A 12,560-nucleotide genomic window follows, 5' to 3' on the forward strand; every position below is an offset into this window, starting at 1 on the left:
GTGACCTTTCAATTCCATTCTTAGATAAATACACAAAAGATTGAAAACAAATATTCAAAAAGTACTTGTACTCACATCTTCATTGAAGCACTATTTATAATAGTCAAAAAGTGGAAACAGCCCAAATGTCCATCAATGGATGAAGAGCTAAACCAATTGTGGTATATCCATACAATGAAATATTATTCAGCCATAAAAAGGAATGGAGTTCTGATGCATGCTACAACATAGATGAACCTTGAAAACATTATGCTAAGTGAAAAAGTCAGTCACAAAGAAACACATATTATTTCATTCATATGACATATTTGGAATACGAAAATCTATAGAGAGAATAAATCAGTGGTCACTAAGGATTGGAAAGGATATGAGATAAAAGTGGAAACTAAAGGGCATATGTGTTTTGTTTTCTTTTTTTTGAGTTGATGAAAATGCTCTAAAATTAACTGCGGTGATGATTGCACATATCTATCATTATACTAAAAAAATATTTGCATGTATACTTTTAAAAGGGTAAAATACATGGTATGTAACTTATATTTCAATAAAGATAAAACATAAAAGGACAATTTTAGCAAAATATAAAAATAAGGTTCATTTCTTATTTCCTTAATGTGTCTCAAGCAAAACAGGTTTTTCATCACCATATTTGAGGGTCATTTATCTAACATTTCTTGTCAGTCTGCTTGTGCTTACCATCCTAACACAGCTAAGATCTGGATATAGACCTGGTGAAACTGTGAATGAGAAAAGGACCTGACAATCCCCATTACCAAAATATTTGAATTTGGAACAGAGTTGACAGTATTGAACAATTATAATATATTGGAATAAGTTGCTGTAAGGGTTATATTGAGTAAGATAGAAGCTGGATAGCTATATTGAGAAAAAGGTATTGAGAATCACTACTTGATCCATGAATCAGGGTCACAGAGGGCAAACATCAAGTTTTATATGGGATAATTTCTGAGGGTTGCCACAACTGAGTTAATACAAGTAGCTGGATAGGGATGGGAGAAGGGCGGGGATCAGTATATATGAACTAAGAGAAACAACCAAAATAACTGAAGACAGGAATCACTAGGTGATCTAATTGCAGAAAATGATTTTCTCTATCAGTGGATCTTACACCTACTTTATAAACTTCTTAAGGATCCTGATTGTCATTTGAAAATAAAATTATAGGAGTCTCAATTTGAGTGTGTGTATGATTCACACAAGAATTCACCTACCTAGCACACTGGTCAAATAATCTCAATAGAAATGTATGAGTTCTGCAGAGTCTCTTGGAAGCACTTCTCCTGAGGGAAGAAGAATCCAGGAGCATAGCCTTAGTCCTCTAAGGGGTGCACTGATATTGAGTAAAACAGAGTGGCTGTCATTTGTCACTTGATCCTAGCCCCAACTTGACTCAGGGTTAAGCCCTAAACTCTTAAGTCATTGAGGGTGTAGATGTCATTGCATGGGTTCCCTTATCAACAGAGCATAGTACTATGCATATACTACATATACTACAACAGAGACAAATAATAGCAAGGAATAGCAGCAGATAGTATGGTGGAGGTTTTGTTGCACTCAGTGGAAGCCAGCTTGATAAGCAATACAGTGAGGGATCCTTTGAAACATTTCAGAAACAGGGGAGGACCTTTAAAGAAACTTGAAGTCGTGTATTATACAGATGGGGCATGAACAAATTGTTTGAGGATTACTATTTATGTCATATCCAACAGGTTGGTGAGGCCCGAAAAAAATGAGAAATATGGGCAAAGCTCCTAACGCTCTTGCAACAGCTGCACATGATTTTATGGTAGAAGTGATCTTTGACCCATGTTTTGAAGCAATACAAGGAGTTTATCACAAGAAGAGGGTCCAAAGGGCATTTCAGATTAGAACAGGGGATATGTACAAAGGCATAGATGCTCACTATGCTTATTCATGAGGAGTAGTTTGTTTGAACCAAGTGTTTTCCTTTTTTTGTGGCTACACATGAAAATACTTAGTGGGGATCTTGCCATTTGATTACAGTCGCCAACTGAGAGCAGGTCTACGACTTCTTACAACTGTTGGAATTATTAAAATGTTAGAATTGAAAAGAACCACAGATGCTATCTATTCCCACTCCCTCTCACCACCAAGTGCAAGGGATAATTGCAAAGCTATTAGCAAAGGCTCACAAACACCTTGCTTGTATACATCTGCTTTGTCCTGTAAATGTAGAGGAGTAAAAATCCCTGTGATATTTAGAAGGTTGAAGGAATACTAAAAATCAGGTCAGCAGGTCATAAGTGTTTCTTTTGTTAATCTAATAGTCTACTAATCCAACATACAATGGGGAAAGAAAGTTACCTGTATAATTCATTGAGGTTCAGATAGCATTTATACTCATGAGACAAAAGAAAATGGCAGTGAGGATGTTGATGGTTAACTGTTAGTGGATCACATTGTTTAACTCTAGCATCTAAATGTCATAATAGAATCTACTAACTGAACATCGTGATACCAATTTAGATTACTTTCTGTCACTTTACAGAATTTGTTTTTTTACACTGTCTAAAATAAGTGGGTGAATTTACTTGTCAGAAATTATAAAAGTAGAATTTGCTCTATATAGATAAGTAAAATGATCTTGTGTTAGTGTGGCCAAATAACCTAGAGCAAGAACTGAATATAGTACCAAGTGTAATTTCTGTGATAATCCAGGTTGGAAAAAAGTGAACTCTAAAATTCAGTAAACAGATTAAATTAAAAACTACCATTTCCATGATTTTCCTTTCCAAAGCAATGTGTGGCAGTTTTTCAAAGATTATAAATTAAAATATTGGCAACATATACAAACTTTAAGAATACTTATCTATGAAAGTATGTACATTATATTTAGCTTTTCCATTGTGAGATTATCAAAAGTACGTTGTTATAAAAATTAAACAACAAAAACAAAATTTATGCCAAAGTTAAAATAGTCACTAATATTTCATTTTTAGAACCTTTGATTTTAAGCAATGCTTATGTTCATAGAGTCACATTACCCAGGCACACTTTCTTTATTTGTCAGGCATTACAAACAGTAAAATTACTTAAAGTCTGTGTGTTATGCACATTGCAGTAAAACTCTAAGTTAGTACTGTCTACACAAAGAAGAGTTGTAAAGTATAAGCCCTTACCCTTGAAGGATTTGTGATCTGGTTGAGGAGATGACATACACATAAAATGTTCAATATATGACAGTACCCCTGTATCAAATGAGTGTGACAGCCTATAACAGCTATAGGAATTCAAGGGAGGGTCTGAGGTTCCTCTGCACAAATGGCTTTGCAGTGTTAGAATTTCTGGAGTTTTCTTTATGCTGGACAGTTTAGCTGCAATTAAAGCTAATTTATGTATTAGACAATATAGCATTGGTTATTATCTCTTAACCCTGGGATGGTTAATTGTATCAATTGTAATTGTTTCATACTTCATTCAATAATGTAACCATATGTTTCCCATGACGTATTTTATAAAATATACATTTGCCGCAAAGTTTAAGAAAATTAAAATACCTAAACATCGTATGGTCTTAATTTCTTAACAGCTGCACATCTTTGTTTCTCTCTATCCTATGTGACTTCCAGAAGAAGTAGGAATCATTAAGTTGTACTTGTTTCAGATTCAAAAGCTTTCATAGACACCCTTGATTTTGGACTTTTCCTATGGTGTAGATTTTAACTAAACAAACAAAAACGTATTTCCTTGAAAAACTGGTTTTCTCTTAGTACAATTGTTCAACGATTCTGTTTTACTAATCAATCGCTCTCATTTTACTTGTAGAAAAAGTTGCTTATTACTTAAACAAATGTGGCTTGTTGGGTACAATAAGAGAGACAATAGCAATATACAATCTTATTCTTGTTTCAAGTAAGAACTGTTCCTCCAATCATAAGAAAGTCTTTTTTCCTTTATCTCATTAATTCAACAAGCTTTTATTGAGCACTTACTGTGTGCCTGGCAATATACTAGATATCAAGAACATAAAAATGAAAAGGGAAAGCATGTCTCCATGACCATATATGCAAATAACTGCAACAGAATGGAGTAAACAAGTGTTCAAATACAATACCATGGCCTCCAAGATCCTTGATTACCTTTTAAATCTCATCTTTGTCACCATGTTCCTGCCTCATTAGCTGTCTCTACCTCAAATTCACTAAGTTCCTTTTTACCACAGTCCTTCGCACTTATTTCCTCCATCTGCAATGTTCTTCTTTGCATTTGTCAACTGGCTGAGTCCTATTCACCCTATAGTAATCAATGTAAATATCATTCCCTCATAAAAACTTAACTATTCCTTAGCAATCCCCTCAGATTAGGTTTTCTTCCTGTCATATACTCTCATTACCCCTGGTACCTTAAAATTTTAGCCCTAATCTCAATTGTAATTCAACAATTATCCATGGAATATTTTATTGTCTGTGTCTTCCATAAGACTAGATTATAAACTCAATAAAGGCAAGACTATATCAGTATTGCTCACAGTATTGCCCCATGGCCAATGCATGGCCTGTCACAGAGAAGTTGCCTAGTAAGCATTTGTAGAAGAAAGAGAGGGAAAGAGAGAGGAAGAGGAAAGGTAAGGAAGGAAGGATGGAAAGAAGGAAGGAAAATAGGAAGGAAATAAAGAAGGAAGAAAGGAAGAAGGTTGTATGTGCATGAAGAAGAGTGGCTTGTCCCAGTTTATGGGAGTCAGAGATACTGACTTTCAAGGTTTCTCTCTTCATCAGAGTTGCTTATTCTTGGCTTTTTTATTATCCCCTTTCTGACTAATAAATTGTATCTCCAATTTCCGATCCAGTAAGATGTGCTACCACCAACCACTTTCTGACAATGACTATACCACTAACATGAAGTTCTAAAGTGACCTCAATATCATACAACCTCAGTGGTTTTAATATGGGGCCTACTTAATGGGCAGTTCCATCCTCACCCCAAATCTCTGAATTTTCCCCCTCCTTCGCTCTTTAGTTGCATCTTTTATGTCTGCATCTGTGTCTGCATCTCTATCTTGGTGATGAAGATAGTAGAAAATAAATGTCAAAATTAGATCATAAAAGTCATTTGTAAGTGCAGTTTTTCACTCAATCTCCCCTCCATCCCCAAAGATAACTAAAAGTTGCTTTCATAAAGTGATTGTCATCAGTCTTAGGGAGATTAACTCAAGCAAAACTAACAATACTCTTCTCTTCTAGTTAATGCCTACAATAAGAGATTTCCACATTTATATAAAAGAGAAAGGAGACAAGATGAAATCAGTCATCTTATAAGCTTCAACAGCAACCTAGTTTCTTTCAAATATCAAATAACAACTCCTTATCCATACTTCAAAAGATTAATATAGCATTTGAAATTATCTTTTTATTCTACTTTTATCATAATGTTCCAATCTTAAATTACTATAGTAACCATTTGGAATTTGAGTGAAGACTTTATTATTGCCACTTTGTTTTCTACTCTAGCTACATTGGAGTTTAAAAATGAAAAATGGATTTATTTTTTACTATTCTCTAAATATAATGAACTATGAATACAACATAGACAATAATTCTGTGCAGTTATTTTTGGAAATATCTGTTTATATATGAATCAATGTCTATTTTAGAAACATGAGACATGTATGAAAGCAGACGATTGTTCCATTAATTTTTTTTCGTCCTTAAATAGTTTAGTGTCAAGTTGGTTTATGTCAATTGTTCCATTAATTAAATATAAGTGCTAGTAACTAATCTTCAACATTCCGCTGAAAAGCATACAACATGCAACTATTTCTGTGATACTTATTAAAGAACATTTATTTTTGACTTATTATATAGAAAATATAGAGATAATGGTCATGATATTTACATCATTACATAATTTGTGCATTAGGAGAGAGGACTCCATGTAGATTGCCTGATTTTGTCACAATATTCATAAAAATGACCAATTAATATAATTTAAGTTGCCCGTGTCTGATTTTTTAAAAAATTTCCCTACACTTCTGATTATCTTCAACTGTTTTACTGGTTAGTGACCTTACATAATTATTTGTGGAGATTCCCTGAGGTTTATAAGTGTACTCTCCTCCTTCTTATGGTGGCCTCTAAGGCACCAGCTAAACCCAAATTCATTGTCCATCTATGCTATATGTTCTTGGAGTATAATTCTATATGAGGGCAAGTCTGTGGCCACAAATTCTTGCTTATTTTCTCCCCTTCCCTTTCCTTCTCCTGCTCTACTTAGATCCAGAGCAGCATTCTCTCTGGGTCTATGGGTTGGGGAGGACCAGGAGTTGACAGATTAGTTCTGGTTCATCCTAATCCCAAAGGTGTAGCCCTTTAGGACCCAGCTTAATGCAGGAAAAGATATCCTGTAAGAGATTTTACATTGAATGTGTTCTATGTCATCTTCACTCTTTCACAACTTTCCCCTTCAATGGTTTCAAGGCAAAAGGAACTTTGGCACTCAAGTAATCCTGTAGTCCCTTTGTTTTTCGTTTTGTTTTTGTTTTTAATTTTTTATTTATTTTTGAGAAACAGAGACAGAGTGCAAGGAGGAAAAGGGCAGAGAGAGAGGGAGACACAGAATACGAAGTAGGCTCCATCCGAAGTCAGCATGCAGCCTGTTGGGGGGGCTCAAACTCATGAACCGTGAGATCATGACCCGAGCCCAAGTCGGACGTTTAATAGACTGAGCCACCCAGGGCCTCCTCCTGTAGTCTCTTTGGATTCAAACTTCCCCCAAAATTGGCCTGGCAGGGCTCTATCTTTTTAACTCCTCAATGCTTTTAAGGTAACTTATCCAGAGCTGTTTTCAGTCAGATGGTTTGGTCTGAATAACCCACTACCTAACTTGTCCCTATAGAAATAGCTATTACATTTTTATTGTGTACAATTATATATTTGTATTTAAAAACTGTGGTATTTGCCTTTAGGAACTTTACAGTGCAAAAAGATCAAGGGAATGCAGGCACACAAGTTTTTATTCATTTTAAGAGATTAGTAGCCATATATAAATAAGACTAATTTAATGTAGACTTTTAGGGAAAAAGCGCGAGACTTTTGAGGAATTTTTCATTAACATTATGAAATTGAAGAGCCCATCTTGCTTGACACAGCTTGTTCTTTCTTCAAGGTATAACTTCAGTTGGTTGGCCAATAAATTATATCCTTATCTTGAAAGCAGTAACCACGAAAGGAAAACTACTCTTAGCTGATTTCCCAACCACCCTTGCCTGGCCCTGAGCTGCCCTATAGTGGCAAGGTACACGTCTTTAAGTTAGGGGCAGCTGTAAGGGCAGCTGACCTTTATTCAGACTATAGAGACAGTCTCCCTTCTCTCATGCCCTGGAGTACTTTAGCACTCCAACATGTGTCTGTAACAACGAAGGCAGAGTCCTGATTCTGGCCATAGATAAGTGAAAAAGCTTGTTCCATACTTGTGGCTTTGTAACTTTTTAATAACAATTCCATTCATGGCCCAGTGCTTAACTAGCCAAAACATTGAATCTGATTCATTAAAAGAAAAATCAGTGATACCAGGCACCACATCTTTGAGGGAAGGATGATGGTGAAAGTGGTACTTTAGATCTTACAGAGGGAAAACAAATCCACATTCACTAAATACACAATTTAGGTATTCATATATTTTCTAATATACACTTAAAGCTTTTCTAAATTATCCAAGATGAAATAAAGTAGCCAAATGAATTGTAAGAATTAAACGACACTAAACTTAAAACCACAAGATTGTGCTATTCTTTTTTTTTACATATTAAAATAGAGGTCATTCACAAATGGATAAGAAGGATGTGTGTGTATACACATATACACACACAAAGATATATATAAATATATATACACATATATATAATATATATTAATAATAAGCCATAAAAAAGATGAGATTGTGTCATTTGAAACAACACGGATGGCCCTAAAAGGCATTATGCTAAATGAAATAAGGTAGACTGAGAAAGACAAATATCATGTGATTTCATTCATATGAGGCATTACAAAAACACAAATGAATTAACGAGCAAAAAGACCTATAAATACAGAGAACAAACTGATGGATGCCAGAAGGGAGGGTAGTAGAGGATGAGTGAAGGACAGTGGGAGATAATAGGTTTCCAGTTATGGAATGAATAAGTCAGAATAAAAGGCACAGCATAGGGAATATAGTTAGTGATATTGTAATAGAATTGCATGGTGATAGACAGTAAAGACACTTGGTGAACAGAGCATAATGTACAAACTTGTCAAACCTCTAGTTGTACACCTTGAAACTAATGTAATATTGTGTGTCAACTATACTCAAATTAAAACAAAGTAAACACACACACATAAAGTCATACAAAATTCATTGATTATGAACTCATATTTTGCATGTACATAAATACCACATTTTACCTAAAACATTGAAATTTTTGAAAATGATTAGTGCATTAAAGTTATTTCAATGCCTTAGAAATGAACGGGCTAAAATACAAAGCAAGTTCTATTTATCCAGGAACTAATTGAGCCTGCATAGTCTTCTATAAAGTAATGATTTGTATAATATTCCATGGTTTATAAAATACTTACACACTCAGCATCTTATTTAATCCTCTCAACATCTCTGTCAGGTAAGCATTTCACCATTTTACAGATTAAAAAACAAACTTGAGGTTCATTTAGAATACAGGTCCTTCTAAGGTCACAGAGCTAATCAGTGGCAAATAAGTCTCAAATTCAGTCATCTGACTCACAGTTTCATGATTTTCCCACAAAGTTTACATTTTACATTATTCTTCTCATGGTAGAATCATTACTCTTGCCATTCTAGACAAAGGACCAATCCTTATGAGTCTAGGCCGTATGGACAGATGAACAACGAAAAAGGAAAGATTCCATAAACTTTCAGCTCAAGTTTGTCAACCAAGGGATACTATAACTACAAACAGTTTCCCATGATAAACTTTAAGGGTAGCAGACTATACTACCTCAGGATGTGCCACTTTGACATGTGAATTTATTTTCAGCTGAAGACAATCAGGACCCATCAGATTCAGGAAGAGCTTTTTATCTCCCCCCTTAACTGCCTAAAAGTATTTAAATAGGGGGCCTGAATCAGGAAAAGAGGTACTACCAGAGATTACTTTTTTTTGGTGATTAAACCTGTGAAAGAAGAGATAACGTTTTATATCACAAAGACTTTCCTGCACGGCATGGCAAACATTTGCTTACCAAATATTTGCTCTTTTCATCTTCCTATGAATTGTCTTCCTCACCTTTGAAGCCCCAGGCCCCTATTCTCTTCCCCTTAGCTTAGTATGATATATAAGCCTTAATTACCTGGCTGACTGAAAGTCTCATATTTTTATGGGGCTCCCCCATAGGCATGAAATTTGTTTTTCTTCTGTTAGTGTCTTATATCAATTTAATTATTAGACTAGCAAAGAGCCTAGAAGGGAAGAAAGAAAAAGTTTTCTACCCTTACAAACTAATTAAATGCCTATAAAATACCTTCCAAGTCTAAAAGAGCAATCTTTCAACTATTTAGTATTTAGTAGAGGAATATCACCTTATAACAAAAAGATTTTTTTCCCTCCTTGCACATTCAAAGCTAAATAGTTTATGTTTCTCATCCTTCAATCTAAACGTTGCTTTTCTTAGCTAAATTCAGAGGCAGTCTACATATTTTAAGAATTTCCATTTAGGGGTGCCTGAGTGGCTCAGTCGTTTGGGCGTCCGACTTCAGCTCAGGTCATGATCTCACCACTTGTGGGTTCGAGCCCGGTGTCGAGCTCTGTACTGGCAACTCAGAGCCTGGAGCCTGCTTCGGATTCTGTGTCTCCCCCATTCTCTGCCCCTCCCATGCTCATGCTCTGTCTCTCTATGTTTCTCAATAATAAAGAAATGTTTAAAAATTATTAAAAAATAAATTTAAAAAAGAATTTTCATTTACTGGGCTACCTGGGTCGCTCAGTCAGTTGAGTGTCTGACCGGCTCAGGTCTTGATCTCACAGCTCATGAGTTCAAGCCCCATGTCAGGCTGTGTGCTAACAGCTCAGAGTCTGGAGCCTGCTTCTGTGTCTCCCTCTCTCTCTCTGGCCCCGTCTCCCCTCATGCTTGCTCTCTCTCTCTCTCTCTCTGTCTCTTTTTCTCAAAACTAAATAAAACATTAAAAAAAAAGAATTTTCCACTTGTGGGGATGAGCACTGGGTGTTATATGGAAACCAACTTGACAATAAACTATTTTTAAAAAAAGAATTTTCATTTAGTGTTGTATTGACTTTCACCCTTATGCCTGAAACTTTGAACAAATGCCAATAAATCAAGACTGAGATGAAATTGAGCAAGATCCTTAGAAGCAGAATGAGGGAAGATTTATATGCCTTAGAAAGACCTGTAAAGTATGAATGAGCCATCTACCTCTTCAATTCTATTCATATTAAATTTATATTCATTCTGCTTAAACTATTCTGCCAAAATTAGTACTTGCATTTTATATAATTCCTGTTATTAGTGCTTAAGATTTTTAGGAAATATGTAAATATTTTATATACATATACTGATAGATCTATAAACTAAACATATTTGTGAGAACTATCCCAATAGAATTAATAACTCTGATACATTGAAATATTTCTGTTTTTTTCTACAATTGTAACTTTCACCATGACATTGATCTTTATCTCAATGTATTCATTTAATAATTAGACGCAGTTTTACATTTGTAAATTAAAAGTTAACTATACAATACATATTCCAAGTTAGCAGGCCAAAGAGACTATTATTTCCTAATTCACATTGATGCAAATGATTATCATGCAACAGTACTTGTCTAACTCTATTATATTCATTAATTATTCAGGATTAGTTCTGTGAAAATCCAGAGAATGATGATGAGTTTTTAAGATATACAACAATTCTAGCGGATAAGAAATGTTCATGAATTTATCATGTATTGAAATGGATTATAAAATCTGACTACTAGAAATGTCTCCTAGCATTTTAAAATAAAATTACTAAATATTGGTAGAGATTGTACATTAACATTTGTCCATTAAAATCCAATTATAATTTTCTGAACTACTAAGATTTATTAACCTTGTGCAAAGTTACATACAAATTATTCAAATGTTTTTTCTTTATGAAGTACTTTATATACGTTACCTATTTCGCATGCATTGCCTTACCTGCTACTCTCAACAATCCTGGGGGATTGGTAGAGCAGTTAGTAAACCCATGATAAAGGAAGAGAAGACATGCCCATATTTGGAAGTGCAGCAGAGGAAATGCCAACTATATGCCAAGTACAGTACTAGATGCTGAGGATATAATTAATAAGCTGTATAATCAAGAAGCTTATGCTCAAGTTGAGAAAGACAATTAAACAACTATTAATAATGAGCTATTGGGGCGCCTGGGTAGCTCAGTCAGTTGGGCATCCGACTTCGGCTCAGGTCATGATCTCACGGTTCCTGGGTTCGAGCCCCGTGTTGGGCTCTGTGCTAACAGCTAGCTCAGAGCCTGGATCCTGCTTCAGATTCTGTGTCTCCCTCTCTCTCTGACCTTCCCCTGCTCACGCTGTCTCTCTCTGTCTCTCCCATCCAAGTATTAACTAGGCCTGACCCTGCTTAGCTTCAGAGATCAGATGAGATCGGGCACGTTCAGGGTGGTATGGCTGTAGACTCTCTCCGTCTTTCATAAATAAATAAAACATTAAAATTTTTTTTAAAAAAGAATGAACTATTGTGAGTACTCTGATGGGGAAATCAAGGATGCTACAGAAGCTCATAGAAAGGCAACCTAACTTACTTAGTCTGAGAAGAGTCAGGGAAGTGAAAAAAGAAATATTTGGCAGGTGCAAAATGGGAATGTTCCTTGCAAGACATGTTTAATGTTTTATATTTTATTGTGAAGGCTATAGAAGCATTGGGAGAAAATTACTGGAAATGCTAGAAACATAGGTCTGAGATAGACTGAAAAAAATTTTAATTATACTAGCACTCATTAACCACTTAATATGGGCCAAGAATTGCAGTGAATGTATTTATGCAATTTATTTTATTTAACCCTCACATTACCCTAGTTACTTGCTAATGGTATTGACATTGATATTAGTATTGTTATTATTACTAGGCGTAGTAATAGCAGTTCTAGTGTTTGACTTAAGTATGTAAATAGTTGATGATTACTTAAATACATTTATATAAGGTCAGTTAAAGGCGAACATGGTAAAATTCCATTTTATATAAAATTTTACAGAAAATGTCAGATAGGATCTGAAAAATAAACTATGCATGCAATAAACATGTACTGTTTATTATAATAAAAATATAGTAAGCAATAAAGGAAGAAAGGTGGGTTGGTTATCATGATAACAACACATCTGAGTTAGCTATCCATCATTACTAGCTATCCACAGAAATGTGAAGAAAAATCATTGCTCATTACTTCAAATTAGGCCCCAAGCTGCTGCAGACAATATTGCAAATAATTTTACTTAATTACACTTTCATCCAACCAATATACCCTTAATCTCAAACCAATCTCCAATTATAC

This window comes from Hyaena hyaena, unplaced genomic scaffold, assembly GCF_003009895.1.
Source record: "Hyaena hyaena isolate Hyena2069 unplaced genomic scaffold, ASM300989v1 scaffold_1443, whole genome shotgun sequence".
Taxonomy (NCBI): Eukaryota; Metazoa; Chordata; class Mammalia; order Carnivora; family Hyaenidae; genus Hyaena; species Hyaena hyaena.